This window comes from Pecten maximus, chromosome 4, assembly GCF_902652985.1.
Source record: "Pecten maximus chromosome 4, xPecMax1.1, whole genome shotgun sequence".
Taxonomy (NCBI): domain Eukaryota; kingdom Metazoa; phylum Mollusca; class Bivalvia; order Pectinida; family Pectinidae; genus Pecten; species Pecten maximus.
This window is the reverse complement of record NC_047018.1, coordinates 51,542,322-51,559,524: the sequence shown is the minus strand read 5'-3', so window position 1 is coordinate 51,559,524 and position 17,203 is coordinate 51,542,322. Positions and strand designations below refer to the sequence as shown.

At 35.3% G+C, this 17,203-nt stretch overlaps 1 protein-coding gene across 5 annotated transcripts in view; it reads right to left on the bottom strand.

Moving 5' to 3' along the window:
• LOC117326378 (orexin receptor type 2-like) overlaps nucleotides 1-17,203 on the bottom strand; it is a 138,155-nt gene that overhangs the window by 80,282 nt on the left and 40,670 nt on the right. The gene's annotated exons all lie outside the window — the stretch shown is intronic.

The window sequence follows — 17,203 nt, the reverse complement described above, 5'->3', positions numbered from 1 at the left end:
ACAATTAATCCAGAGATACCGCTCCCAAACAACTTGTTATGCAAGATTACACGTCAAGCCAATCTCTTACGTCATTTCAAATGTAAATTAACAGTCACATCGTTTACAATTACAATTAAAATGAACGGATGTGAATAAGGCGGCTATTAATCACGTCATTTTGAATTCTAATGGATTTACAAAAATATAGTTGCTGTTCAAGTTACACAGTTATTCAGGAAAGTGGCGTAAAGTGAGAGCGTCTGTCAAACATGTCTGAGCGATCTTACGCAAAATGTAATTAAACACAGTTCCCACGTTGTCGTAATTAAAAAGTTTAAAAACATCCAAAACATAACAAAAATACTTGGGAAAAATCAGTGTATATCACTTTGTAGGTAAAAAGCATCATACTGGCAGGTAACAGATCTTATTACCTCGATATAACGAGGACAAGCCTGTAACTCTATAGAATTTATACGGGGACCATACACAGGGATGCCACGACCAGGTGTTACGGAAGTGATGCGTGTTCTGTTTCATCGACGTCACCGCCAGGTAAATATGGGTCAAATGTCACGTTCCCAAATGGAGAGAAACTGTGGTCATATTGGGACCGTCATACATATCAGTTAACGTTTAACTACTTACACATCAGTTAACGTTTAACTACTTACACATCAGTTAACGTTTAACTACTTACACATCAGTTAAGGTTTAACTACTTACACATCAGTTAACGTTTAACTACTTACACATCAGTTAAGGTTTAACTACTTACACATCAGTTAACGTTTAACTACTTACACATCAGTTAACGTTTAACTACTTACACATCAGTTAACGTTTAACTACTTACACATCAGTTAACGTTTAACTACTTACATATCAGTTAACGTTTAACTACTTACACATCAGTTAACGTTTAACTACTTACACATCAGTTAACGTTTAACTACTTACACATCAGTTAACGTCTAACTACTTACACATCAGTTAACGTATAACTACTTACACATCAGTTAACGTCTAACTACTTACATATCAGTTAACGTTTAACTACTTACATATCAGTTAACGTTTAACTACTTACATATCAGTTAACGTTTAACTACTTACAGATCAGTTAACGTTTAACTACTTACATATCAGTTAACGTTTAACTACTTACATATCAGTTAACGTTTAACTACTTACATATCGCACTAAAAAGAACAATTATATTTTCTAACGATACGATTGTATATTGTCGTTAGTTTTCCCCGGTCAGCATTTACCTGTAACTGTTATTAAGTGTATTGTTTTGTAGACTTATTGAACAGCAATAGGTACCTTATTGTATCGCAATAACGCAATACGTATCATTTTGTTATAAATAAATATATTAATATTATGGAAATAATATTTTCCATTTACATTTTGTATTTAATTTTCATCATGATTTCTTAACGTTGTCAGGCAGGATACACTCAACCGAGAATGAATAAGGCAAATGTTATAGATGGCCGAATAGGGAGATCTGAGATAGTTTATATCAAGACTGGCTATAGAATATCGTTATTTAAAAGTAGATACTAAGCTTCAAAAGTGGTCAGATATTGTCTTGATCCTATATAAAGACAAAACTTCAAGGATACTTTTTTTTCTGCAAAAATAACGATATCTACTAAGCTACTATAAGTTTGCGGTTAGAATTATTATTTTTTTAGCTAAATGACTGGATATTTCTTTAAAAGTTCCATATTTCATGTAATGCACTCATATCGGCCATCACTATCGGACACGTTCCAATACGTGTTGTTGACCTTGTTATCAGACCTGTTTTCTAACTTAATGGTCTCGAACAAACAAACATCTGATTGGACCAATACTCTGTATTCATATATCAAAAGCACCCTTCTTCTATCAAAATCCAATTTGGCAGCCTGTCGGACATTTTGTTTTCCGATCTTACTCAAGACTGAACATACACAATAATGAATCTTGACAAAGGTCCGTGCGGTACTTGCTGAGAAATAGCGGTGACAACAAATGTTCACGGTTAAACGGACGACCGACCACGGGCAAAATGCGATTTGAATGGTCCACCATCAGAAATGTCAACTTCATCTATTTTACAACAATTGTGAAACACGTTATACCAACTTATCCTGATCACTCTTGTTGGCACTGATGAAAGCGCAGGAGAGGGTCTTACTTAGGGAGGAAAACGGAGTACCGACGAAAACCGAAGAGGTCGGATGGCCGACTCCGATCGGGAAACGAACCCCGACCACCTATGTGAAGTCAAGCGTATTCCACTGTGACACTCGACAACCCTATTTCACATTTTTAGATGTACATAACAATTGGTAAATTAGAATTGTTTAAGCCGTTTTAGAACTGAAACGTTTCGCTGGGGTATCAACTTCTTACCTATAAATAGCAGGTTATTGTCAATTTAATTCAATTTAATTTTCAATTTATTTATTTCACTCAGGGACACTTTTTATAGTGTGCGACAAGAGATCAATATGACGTTCAATAAAACAATGGTACGACTGACAGTAAAGCACACATCTTATTATTCAAACGTACAATAATATACACACACTTACAAGGGATGATTGATATATTGTGAGGCTGGTATCGAAGGAAGTGCTCAAGGATGTTCTTTTAAAGTCCTACTATTCTCAGACTATATAGGGCCGTGCACCCAAGGACTGGTCTCATTTGGCGAGTTTATATCGACAAGGTAGCACTCTAAAGTAAACAAGACAAGCAGCTTTCGCAAAATGGAAAAAATAGATGAAAGAGCAATGATCCAATAAAAAAGGTTGAACACCTACGGATATCCATAATGATATGGTAGCAACACTGGGAAAGATGCCCCTTCATATGCTACAGTGAAATGAGGGGTGGCGGAATTTAAGTGCTGCCGACAGAGCCTTGAGGATGACCCCCGTCCTGGAAGGCCTGCCAATGTTGCAACCCGAGAAATAGTAATAGAGTTCATGATTTTGTTATGAATGAACGACGAATCACAGAAAGATATATAGTCAGTGGAGTTGACATTTCACAGGAAAGAGTGCATTCCATTCTGACCGAGGATCTTGCAATGAGAAAGTTTTCGGCCCGATGAGTATCAAGACTTCTGACAGTTGATCAGAAGCACACCAGGCGCACATAATCGCGTGCTAATCTCAACGTTTTTTTAGGAAGATCCTGCGAACATTCTTCAGAGGTTTGTTACTATGGATGGAGCATAGGTCTATCTTTTTTCCCAAGAGGCCAAACAACATTCGAAACAATGGAAGCACCCTGGTTCTCCCCAGCCGAAAAAGGCAAAGACTGTTCCATCAGCTGGGAAGGTTATGGCCTCGGTTTTCTGGGATGCAGATGATATTCTGCTTCTAGATTATCTCCAAAAGTGATGAACAATCAATGACACTACGCTTCACTTCTGAGGCAATTACGGGAACATATTAAACTTAAGCGCCACGGAAAGCTCACTAAAGGTGTGTTATTCCATCAGGACAATGCTCCTGCTCACAAATCTGCCATTGCCATGGCTGCCATTCACGATTGTGGCTTCAGATTGATTAAGCATCCGTCTTATTCAGCTGATCTCGCTCCATCAGACTTTCATCTATTTCCAAAACTAAAAACAGCTATTTCATGCACCTACTTTCAGTCCAATGATGACGTTATACATGCAGTGGATGAAATTCTAAAGAGCCAAGAAGTAGAGTTCTATCAAAGTGGCATTGAGCGTCTTACACACCGCTGACAAAAGTGTTTAGATACTGATGGGGATTATGTTGAAAATTAATACAATATGTCCGGCGAAATCCAAATCCTTCAAAACGAGGTTCACAACAGTATATCAATAAGTCTTCTCAAACAATGATAAACACGACATTTTACTGTTCGTACGTACTATCATACCCTGTTATAATAGTCAATATCCATACACTGTTCGCAGTATAACATTCATCTTACAATAATATACAGTTACTGTATTACATATTATTATACTATTCAATTTCAAAACATTGTATTGACACATAACGACAATAGGATTGGACAGCAGGCAAAGCCTATATAAGTCCTCTCCCAAAACAGTAACATACACAATGGTACAAACATGGACATAATAAAACACATTACATATTACAATCTCAATGCTTAACAAAGAGGCAGCTTCATTAGATTAGTATTAATTTTGTTTTATGTAAAGAATACTTTAACCTTTTAAAATAGGTAAAACAATATTTAAAGCATAAAGACAGAATAGGCATTTATATCCTAATTGAATAAAGCTTATACTGTATGGAATAAACATCTGATGATATTGAATTTCCTTATCCCGACAGATACAGGCCACATAGTCCATTTCATCATCACACTGGCCATCCACTGATGAAATTTAGAAATTCCATATCACCAGATTTTTTATATTTTCTGGGTTAAACGTTAGATATAAAGTTTGAAATGATTATTTGACTGAGAATAGTATTTAACAGGAGCTGCCTCACAATATTTACATGTAGGTAGAAATATATATACTTTGACCACCAAGCCACACTCTCCATAGTAAACAACCATATGACTTATATATAGAAAAAAGTAGGCAGAAGCAGGAAGTAGCATTAAATTATATGGTACAAGTTTCATGGTATCAATATATATACCATCTTTGTAAAAAAATCATTCATTACAACTAGTATATCACAATATACAAAATGTACATCATTTTTATTTATATCTCACTACACATGCATATTTTGTTAAAGGAAATAATAATAAATAGTAAATAATAATAAATATTATAAGTATGTCTTTTATATCATAACATGCTTACATACATGTACATTTTGTATATTTACTATACCAATATGGTTATAAGTTATCAAGTATGAAATTTAAATATTTTTGAATCAGAAATGTATTTAGATACTGCAGAGAGAATAGCTAAATTTTCAGTTGCATTACAATTTCCACAGCCGTTGAGAAAAACATCTAGTAGTAAGTGGTCATGATGAATGAATTGTGTAGTATTTTGACAGAGAATCATTCAAAGAAGAAGTGGTATGCAGTTTCAATACTAGCATTACAAGAACACATGGGTGAATCGGATAGATGATCTTGGAAGAGGTCGAAGTTCGGATTGCTAGCATTATTTCTTAGTTGACAGAGAAGAATGTTCATCTCTCGATTTCCTAATAGTTTGCAAACATCAGTAGTATTTGAATTTGGGATATGGTGCTGAGAGATTAATTTTTTAAACTGATATATAGAGTGAACATTTTCTAGACTAGAGGCAATGTTATTGAATTCATTGAACATGGAAGGAAAGAAACTATTAAAATAATTAATTGTTCTGCATAAAGGTGGATCAAATAGTCTAACTGATCTAAGTGGATATCCAGATAGGGTTGGATCATGGAGATAGGGTTCAACAATATCATTCAAATAATCTGGTGATTCATTATGGAGAATTTTGTAGATCAACAGTAGTTTGTGTTGTTTTCTTCTACTTTCTAATGTTACCCATCCTAATTGTTTTGTACATAATATGATGTGAGGTACCTCTACGCAATCCTGTTATTATCCTAGCAGCATCAAGTTAAACACAGATTCTAAGAGATCTTTTAAGTTTAGTGGGCAATTGTCCCATACCACATCAGCATATTCCAGTATTGGTCTTATACAAGAAATGTAAATAGTATTTAATGATTTTCTATCCAGCTGATGTTTCATGATCCTTAAAATATTTAACCTTTTACTTGCTTTTTGAAAAATGTCATTAATGTGATCATTCCATCTAGCATCTTCACTGAATGTAAGGCCTAAATGTTTATGAGTATGGGTCATAATTAAATGGCTCATTATAAAAATATATGTCTGGATGAATAGAATTTTGGTTTTTTTAGAAAAAATAACAGATTCAGTTTTATTTGGGTTGAACTTGATATCCCATTTGGTGGCCCAGTTCTTAATATTAGTTAGATCATCTGTTAATTGTCCAGCTAATTGATTAGGATCATCATCTGTTATAGCGTACAGTGATGTGTCATTAGCAAACAGCTTAATAACATTGGCAACACAGTCAACTAAATCATTTATATGAAGTAAAAACAACATTGGACCGAGGACCGAGCCCTGGGGTACCCCCGCATTTACAGACCTGAATGTAGAGATAAATCCCTCAGTGTACCCTTTGCTTTCGATCATATAAAAAATTTTAAACCAAAATAGCAGTTTCCCCTTAATACCATAAAGTTGTAGTTTATGTAAAAGTCCATCATGCCAAACACGATCAAACGCCTTGCTTATGTCACAGAAAACAAATCTAAGTTCTTTATATTGATCAAGGCTTTGTACAATAGTATGATAAATAGATAACAGTTGGTTAACAGTTGAATCATTTGGCATAAACCCAGATTGATGTTTAGTGATAATATTGTGTTCTTTCAAATAATTATACAAGTATTTAAAAATTATTTTTTCTATTATTTTACTTAAACAAGATGTAATAGAAATAGGCCTATAATTAGACACATCATTAACCGACCCCTTTCCTTTATAAATAGCATTTATGTTTGCAGTTTTCCAGCGAAGGGGGATAACTACTGTTTGAATAGTTTTATTAAAGAGTAAAGTAAGAGGAAGAGTAATCGAAGGTTCAAGTTTCTTGATGATTTTAGGAATCATACCATCAGGACCAGGTGGCTTATCGCTATTAAGAAGAAGAAGTTGATCACTAGTGTCCTGTTGGGTAATTGTTATATTTTCTAAAGAATGTGGAAGGTTTATTTCAATGTCAGGAACAGGCTCAAGATTTTCTGAAGAAGTAGATATGGATGTGAAGTATTTATTCAGACATTCCGCTTTATCAAAGGGATGTTGAATAAAAGAATCTTCAAATTTAAGAGGAGGGATAGGGCTAGACTTATTGTTTATATTAAGTACATTCTTAGCTATTTTCCACCAGTTGCTAGGAGTTGTGTTTTTGTTTGCTAAAGATTTTTCTAAATTACCAATAAATTTTTTCTTTGATTCTCGTATAAGAGTAATGGTGTCATTCCTGACTTTCCTATAGTTTTCCCAATGGGCTGGCAGATTACTTATTTTTGCTTTCTTATGTACCCTATTCCTTTGTCTTATTTTTAATCTAACTTCATTTGTAACCCATTTTTTATCACTAGGTCTAACTGTTATTAGTTTACTAGGGATACATTCTGATATTTGTTCATTGATAGCATCACACAAAACATTAAATTCATTACTATTATGTGATTCTGATAATAATTCCCAATCTATTAAACTCAAATTCCTATTCATTTTTTCAAAGTCAGCTTCATGATAGATCAATATTTGTTTCTGATAAGGTTTTAGTTTAAACACATTATATGTGACATTAAATTTAATAACACAATGGTCACTACAAATAGGAGGAGTTACAACTACATTTTTAACCAAATTATGATTATTAGAAAAGACAACATCTATAGAGGTTGATGTAGTTGCAGTTATCCTAGTAGGATCATTTACAAAGCTATTGAAGTTAAATTTTGTTATTAATCTGCCGAGATGACTGTGAGGTTGTAAGTTAAGCATATTAACATTCAGGTCACCTGTCAATACAATATTTAAATTTGTGTCTACTACTCTTTCCAGAATAGAATCCAGGGTATCCCAATAGCTGACAGGCATTTCAGGCCTATAAATACCACCTAATAGAATTTGATGAGACTCAACATGGACTTCTATCCAAATTATTTCAATATCTTTATGTTCAAGGTCAACTCGCCTTTTTGTAACAATAGTGTTTTTGTGATAAATTAACCCCCCCCCCCCCCCCCCCCCCCCCCCCCCCTCGAATCAGGTACAGCAGGAGTCAGATGAGTTTCAGTAATACATATGATGTCATTATTATTCAACTCGGCTTCAATAATGTCTGTTTTATTCCTAAGTGATCTTATATTTATGTGTGAACTATCAAGATTGCATAGAGGTCCTGGATTTAATTCAATATCATTAGACTTACACAAAAGGATATGTCTTAATAAGAGAAAAAACACATTTTTGAGACTAAAAATATATTGTGAAATAATGTTACTAGGAATACAGGAATATAAAAAGGATTTTAGAATTCTGCTTCCTTTAGTCAATCGCGTCTCAGGTATGTAATATAATTTAAAATACCTATACCTAAGGAAAACTTATATGGATAATATATGAGACACGAATCGAATGCGATAGGATCATGATAGTCTGATTGTTTACATGAGAATAAGTGGCAAGGGCAGTATTATACTATTACGTTAGTATGATACACAACAATACATTCACACAGCCCGAACTTTTATACCAATCTTACAGTACAAACTCAACTGATATGGTTGCATGTATTATCGATAGTTTACCACACTATACAATGTAGTCTAGTATACCACACTATACAATGTAGTCTATTATACCACACTATACAATGTAGTCTATTATACCACACTATACAATGTAGTCTAGTATACCACACTATACAACGTAGTCTAGTATACCACACTATACAATGTAGTCTATTATACCACACTATACAATGTAGTCTATTATACCACACTATACAATGTAGTCTATTATACCACACTATACAATGTAGTCTAGTATACCACACTATACAATGTAGTCTATTATACCACACTATACAATGTAGTCTAGTATACTACACTATACAATGTAGTCTAGTATACCACACTATACAATGTAGTCTAGTATACCACACTATACAATGTAGTCTATTATACCACACTATACAATGTAGTCTATTATACCACACTATACAATGTAGTCTATTATACCACACTATACAATGTAGTCTAGTATACCACACTATACAATGTAGTCTATTATACCACACTATACAATGTAGTCTAGTATACTACACTATACAATGTAGTCTAGTATACCACACTATACAATGTAGTCTAGTATACCACACTATACAATGTAGTCTAGTATACCACACTATACAATGTAGTCTAGTACACCACACTATACTATGTAGTCTAGTATACCACACTATACAATGTAGTCTAGTATACCACACTATACAATGTAGTCTAGTATACCACAATATACAATGTAGTCTAGTATACCACACTATACAATGTAGTCTAGTACACCACACTATACGATGTAGTCTAGTATACTACACTATACAATGTAGTCTAGTATACCACACTATACAATGTAGTCTAGTATACCACACCATACAATGTAGTCTTGTATACCACACTATACAATGTAGTCTAGTATACCACCCTATACAATGTAGTCTAGTATACTACACTTTACAATGTAGTCTAGTATACCACACTATACAATGTAGTTTAGTATACCACAATATACAATGTAGTCTAGTATACCACACTATACAGTGTAGTCTAGTATACCACACTATATAATGTAGTCTGGTATACCACACTATACAATGTAGTCTAGTATACCACACTGTACAATGTAGTCTAGTATACCACACTATACAATGTAGTCTAGTATACCACACTATACAATGTAGTCTAGTATACCACACTATACAATGTAGTCTAGTATACCACACTATACAATGTAGTCTAGTATACCACACTATACAATGTAGTCTGGTATACCACACTATACATTGTAGTCTAGTATACCAAAATATACAATGTAGTCTAATATACCACACTATACAATGTAGTCTGGTATACCACACTATACAATGTAGTCAAGTATACCACACTGTACAATGTAGTCTAGTATACTACACTATACAATGTAGTCTAGTATACCACACTATACAATGTAGTCAAGTATACCACACTATACAATGTAGTCTAGTATACCACACTATACAATGTAGTCTAGTATACCACAATATACAATGTAGTCTATTATACCACACTGTACAGTGTAGTCTAGTACACCACACTATACAATGTAGTTTAGTATACCACACTATACAATGTAGTCTAGTATACCACACTATACAATGTAGTCAAGTATACCACACTATACAATGTAGTCTAGTATACCACACTATACAATGTAGTCTAGTATACCACACTATACAATGTAGTCTAGTATACCACACTATACAATGTAGTCTAGTATACCACACTATACAATGTAGTCTAGTATACCACACTGTACAATGTAGTCTAGTATACCACACTGTACAATGTAGTCTGGTATACCACACTGTACAATGTAGTCTAGTATACCACACTATACAATGTAGTCTAGTATACCACACTATACAATGTAGTCTAGTATACCACACTATACAATGTAGTCTAGTATACCACACTATACAATGTAGTCTAGTATACCACACTGTACAATGTAGTCTAGTATACCACACTATACAATGTAGTCTATTATACCACACTATACAATGTAGTCTAGTATACCACACTATACAATGTAGTCTAGTATACCACACTATACAATGTAGTCTATTATACCACACTATACAATGTAGTCTAGTACACCACACTATACTATGTAGTCTAGTATACCACACTATACAATGTAGTCTAGTATACCACACTATACAATGTAGTCTAGTATACCACACTATACAATGTAGTCTAGTACACCACACTATACAATGTAGTCTAGTATACCACACTGTACAATGTAGTATAGTATACCACACTATACAATGTAGTCTAGTACACCACACTATACAATGTAGTCTAGTATACCACACTATACAATGTAGTCTAGTACACCACACTATACAATGTAGTCTAGTATACCACACTATACAATGTAGTCTAGTATACCACACTGTACAATGTGGTCTAGTATACCACACTATACAATGTAGTCTAGTATACCACACTATACAGTGTAGTCTAGTATACCACACTATACAATGTAGTCTAGTATACCACACTATACAATGTAGTCTAGTGTACCACAATATACAATGTAGTCTAGTATACCACACTATACAATGTAGTATAGTATACCACACTATACAATGTAGTCTAGTATACCACACTATACAATGTAGTCTAGTGTACCACAATATACAATGTATTCTAATATACCACACTATACAATGTAGTCTAGTATACCACACTATACAATGTAGTCTAGTATACCACAATATACAAAGTAGTCTAGTATACCACACTATACAATGTAGTCTAGTATACCACACTATACAATGTAGTCTAGTATACCACACTATACAATGTAATCTATTATACCACACTATACAATGTAGTCTAGTATACCAAAATATACAATGTAGTCTAATATACCACACTACACAACGTAGTCTAGTATACCACACTATACAATGTAGTCTAGTATATCACACTATACAATGTAGTCTAGTACACCACACTATACTATGTAGTCTAATATACCACACTACACAATGTAGTCTAGTATACCACACTATACACTGTAGTCTAGTATACCACACTATACAATGTAGTCCAGTATACCACACTATACACTGTAGTCTAGTATACCACACTATACAATGTAGTCTAGTATACCACACTATACAATGTAGTCTAGTATACTACACTATACAATGTAGTCTAGTATACCACACTATACATTGTAGTCTAGTATACCACACTATACAATGGAGTCTAGTATACCACACTATACAATTTAGTCTAGTATACCACATTATACAATGTAGTCTAGTATACCACACTATACAATGTAGTCTAGTATACCACACTACACAATGTAGTCTAGTATACCACACTATACAATGTAGTCTAGTATACCACACTATACAATGTAGTCTAGTATACCACACTATACAATGTAGTCTAGTATACCACACTATACAATGTAGTCTAGTATACCACACTATACAATGTAGTCTGGTATACCACACTATACAATGTAGTCTAGTATACCACACTATACAATGTAGTCTAGTATACCACACTATACAATGTAATCTATTATACCACACTATACAATGTAGTCTAGTATACCAAAATATACAATGTAGTCTAATATACCACACTACACAATGTAGTCTAGTATACCACAATATACAATGTAGTCTAGTATACCACACTATACAATGTAGTCTAATATACCACATTATACAATGTAGTCTAGTATACCACACTATACAATGTAGTCTAGTATACCACACTATACAATGTAGTCATACCATTACAGGTGTCGATCAGAGTTTGAAAATAAAAAAATAGAAAGAAAATGGTTTTCAGTCCTGTTATACACGTTAAGAATAAGACAAGAGAAAGTCATTGAAAAACTTCTAAACTGAATACGAACTGCAAGTTGCGAATGAAAACAACAGGAAAAGCGAAGTATTCTAATCACTTGACACCGACCATGTTTCTGCTCCCACAACTAAACTGTTTTTATGGTCCAGATAGTTCAACGGAACTTATTTCGGACAGAGAAGCTACTCGTATTACTATATATACTAGTTTAACCTGTGTGCTTTTTAAGAAAACGCTGTCCATTTGTCAATGGAAAAATGTCGCCAGACAAAATGATCACGTGTACATACAGGTTTTGTTATCTTCTTCAATCCTTGTTTTTTCCAGAAATTATAATATGATAGAATCATTCATTCATAGACTTAAATCTCTCCGCCAAAGACAACACGAGTATAGCGTGTTACTTATACCTTTAATAAGTTTACAGTCAAAATATAGCGAGGTACGCCATGTGTGAGCAGAGCTGATCAAGGCCATATATACACATCATTGACTCGTTCAAGGAAAACACACGAAAGGCATGATTGTGGACGGGTCACATTTCCCGTTAGAATGTATAACTAGGTTGGATATCGACGGACGATTGGCGGTCACAAAAGAAATATCACAATGTTTCATGCCCACTGTCACGGAACATCCTATTCGTATACACGAGAGATCGAAAAAAACCTCAACCAATCACACAAACATGTCCGTACAATGCAGACACTTCTGGAATCGGCCATTCATCTACCGATAATACCGGTCACGGCGTTCAGGAATTCAGCCGGAAAGTAAACGATGTGCATAGAATCTTATATTATATAGTAAATGGATCCGAAAGTTGTGTTCAATGAGGGCGCTCAGCATTCATAATCTTCGTGTGGACATATGGATTCGCAGGGGACACACACAACCTACGTATACGAGTCTCGAAAATAAAACAACTCCATTGCAACAGAAGTGTTATAGTCAAACCTGAACCGTTTCTGATCGAGAAGCAGGCAAGAACTTGTTTTATATGATAACATTATAGTGTGTAGTGTTATCGAAGGAACTTCACAACGTCAACATATACTTTTATGTTGTGTCACAGCAGTAATCCCCATATTTAGATTAAATGCATTCCCTTGTTGGTATCTAAGCGGATTGTTTTTAAGAGGACTAAGATGTAAAAAAAAAAAAAAAAAAACACTACAAAAGTCGAGGTAAGTATGGTACAGTTTATTATCCCGTGTGACATAACCCGTTTTCTATCCGGTACGAAATTATATACAGTGTATATAGATATATTTTTTCGTAAACCTTCTTGACGCAACACATTCCATTTCCGCGGTGGCCGAGTGGTTAAGGTGTCCCGACACTTTAACACTAGCCCTCCACCACTGGGTTGCGAGTTCGAAACCTACGTGGGACAGTTGCCAGGTACTGACTGTAGGTCGGTGGTTTTTCTCCGGGTACTCCGGCTTTCCTCCACCTCCAAACCTGGCACGTCCTTAAATGACCCTGGCTGTTAATAGGACGTTAAACAAAAACAAACCAAACAAACCAAACCATTTCCCTACAGTTCCCAAGTGTCTCATGAATGGCGTTAAATGATACTTCCGGTCCTCAGCACTTCTAAGGCTGTCCATACACGTTATCAATGAATACCGCGCTAATATAGATATAGATGTAAGTTATATTCCCCATATTGGCTACATAGATAGAAGGGTGTGTGGATGGATGGAAATAGGGGTATTTGGGTGTCTGGAGAGAGGGGTATTTGGGTGTCTGGAGAGAGGGGTATTTGGGTTTCTGGAGAGAGGGGTATTTGGGTTTCTGGAGAGAGGGGTATTTGGGTGTCTGGAGAGAGGGGTATTTGGGTGTCTGGAGAGAGGGGTATTTGGTGCGCGGAGAGAGGGGTAATTGGGTGCCTGGTGAGAAGGGTATTTTAGTATGTGAAGAATATCTGTAGATTGTGTCTATGCCAACGAGATGCATCGTAACAAAATCAGCACAAATACATTCACGTACACATACAAACATATTACCATTTACTTGATTACACGAACTTCAAGATAATTTGTAACATAAGAGGTGTACTAATGGCATTAGTCAATACATATGAAATGGCATCTCAATTCACAAAGACACTACCAAAGTACCTACGATAGCATGGTATATACGTTCAAGTGTACAGTACACTACAGTCATCATACATGTATGATTGCATGGAAAACTACAGTGTAACACGAACAAACACAGAAGTCATATATTTACCCACGTATTGTCACCTTGTATGGTATCACACAAACCCAAGGGTTATAACGATAACTAGCTTCTAATTGGATTTCTGTGACTCCCTGATTTCCGTGATTACCTGATTTCCGTGATTACCTGATTTCTGTCACTACCTGATTTCCGTGACTACCTGATTTCCGTGACTCCCTGATTTCCGTGATTACCTGATTTCCGTGAATACCTGATTTCTGTGATTCCCTGATTTCTGTGACTCCCTGATTTCCGTGATTACCTGATTTCCGTGACTACCTGATTTCTTTGACTACTTGATTTCTGTAACTGCCTGATTTCTGTAACTACCTGATTTCGGTGACTACCTGATTTCGGTGACTACCTGATTTCCTTGATTACCTGATTTCTGTGACTACCTGATTTCCGTGACTACCTGATTTCCGTGACTCCCTGATTTCCGTGATTACCTGATTTCCGTGACAACCTGATTTTTGTGATTACTTGATTACCGTGACTACCTGATTTCCGTGACTACCTGATTTGTGTGATTACCTGATTTCTGTGACTTCCTGATTTTTGTGATTACTTGATAACCGTGACTAACTGATTTCAGTGACTCCCGGGGAACTATGAGGTGTAAACCATTATTTAACACGTCCTAACTAACCGCGTGCCTGTTTGAATTACGTCAACAAACACGATGGTTTAGTGACAACGATTGACCTCCCACTTCGTGCCATCTTATGAATCATTCATTGTTTCTGATAAACATTTAACACTAGGGCCCTACCGATCTTGGTTCTAAACGGACAGAGTAATCCAATACAGTATATTCACTAGCGGTGCCTCGTCCTTAGTGTAACAGGCTAATACTGAAAAAACGTCATTATTAGTAATCAATATTTTAAGAAAAAGATTCCATGGGTTTCACCATGTGATGCTCCGTGACAGAGAAGACGTACTAAAGATAAAGAGACAGCATTGTGGATGGATCTGGACTTGAATCATGTCACCTCTTAGTCTTCTGAATAGTAATCCTATAATTAAAACTTCGGCATAACTTATCGCAATATGTTGTGAAAACAAGCAATACAATAAAATATCATTAAGGATTATCAATATTTTGACATAATTTGACCTATTTATGTGTTCTGGTGGTTGATCAACATTAAATTGTTAAAATACTGAAGGAAATGTACAAAAACTTGATATTTTGAATGCAACAATCATGAAGAAATTTCTCATTTCAGCCAAAAAACTTTCAACCCGACCAAAATTGATGATATTTTGTGTTTCTGTTAAATAGTGTGCCGAATGAATATTTCACTCCCTACTTTACAAATATATCGTGGGTGTAATAGTCCAGAATATTTGACACAAGGTGCTGGTAATCGGCTTCATGCAAACGAACATCGGTCGATTACCAGTACGGAGGGTCAAATATTATGGATTATTACATAATACGTTTGATTTTCCTTAATTATACGCGTATTTCGAATTGTTACCCGACTCTCTATGTTAATGTAAATGAAGTATTTTCGACTGTTGACCGGTCAGTATTATACATGTACATTATACAATGACTGATAAGGCATGAAACAACTGTTTTGTTACCTAAATAATGCACAATATTCACAAATAGGCTATTGTGTGAGGCCGAGGAACGCGTAACAAGTCTTCAGTAAACTGGTAATTCTGGCTTTGGTGCATTTTCGAACTTCAAAGTTGACGTTCATTTGGCCTTGTAGTGCACTGTAAGAATTCATGCAGACCCTTTATGACATTTTATGTGGTAGCCGAATCCCTGATTTCAATTAAATTCAACAAACCCTGATTAGAGATGATTTCTTCGAACATATCTGACTTCGAATCTAAGCATTGTTAGATCATCATAATCGCATCATCGTAATCGCTTCATCGTAATCATTTCGGTGTTTGGGCGCGTGCGGATGTTCCACCCCAGTCAAACATTCAAAATTGTTACATGACTCTCTATGTATACTAGTGCACGGTCACGTGCAAACTATTGAACACCTGTAACGTTTTGGAATTTGGTCACGTGCGAACTATTGAACACCTGTAACGTTTTGGAATTTGGTCACGTGCGAACTATTGAACACCTGTAACGTTTTGGAATTTGGTCACGTGCGAACAATTGAACACCTGTAACGTTTTGGAATTTGGTCACGTGCGAACTATTGAACACCTGTAACGTTTTGGAATTTGGTCACGTGCGAACTATTGAACACCTGAAACGTTTTGGAATATGGTCTCGTGCGAATTATTGAACACCCGTAACGTTTTGGAATTTGGTCTCGTGCAAACTAATTAAGACCTTTAATGTTTTGGAATTTAACCCTTTCAATCGTCTATGTCATTCAGATGTCAACACTGCCAGACAGCAGTCATTGTCACTTCTACGCCTGCGGGAAAGTTGAGATTTCAGTAATTATCCGTGAGTTTTAGTGATTAAATATTTCATGGGTGTCCGTGCAATAGTCTAGATTATTACATAATGCGTTTGATTTCCTTAACTTACGCATAAGTTATATTTTGAACTATTGCACGGCTAAAATGACTATTGCACGGTCATTTGCGAACTGTTGAACTCAGGTGTCAACACTGCCGACGACAGTCATTGTGACTTTTAGGCCTACAGGAAAGTCGAGATGTCAGTGATTCTAAGTGTGTTTAGCAATTATGTCATAAAACAAGTATATCATGGGTGTCTGTGCAATAGTCCAGAA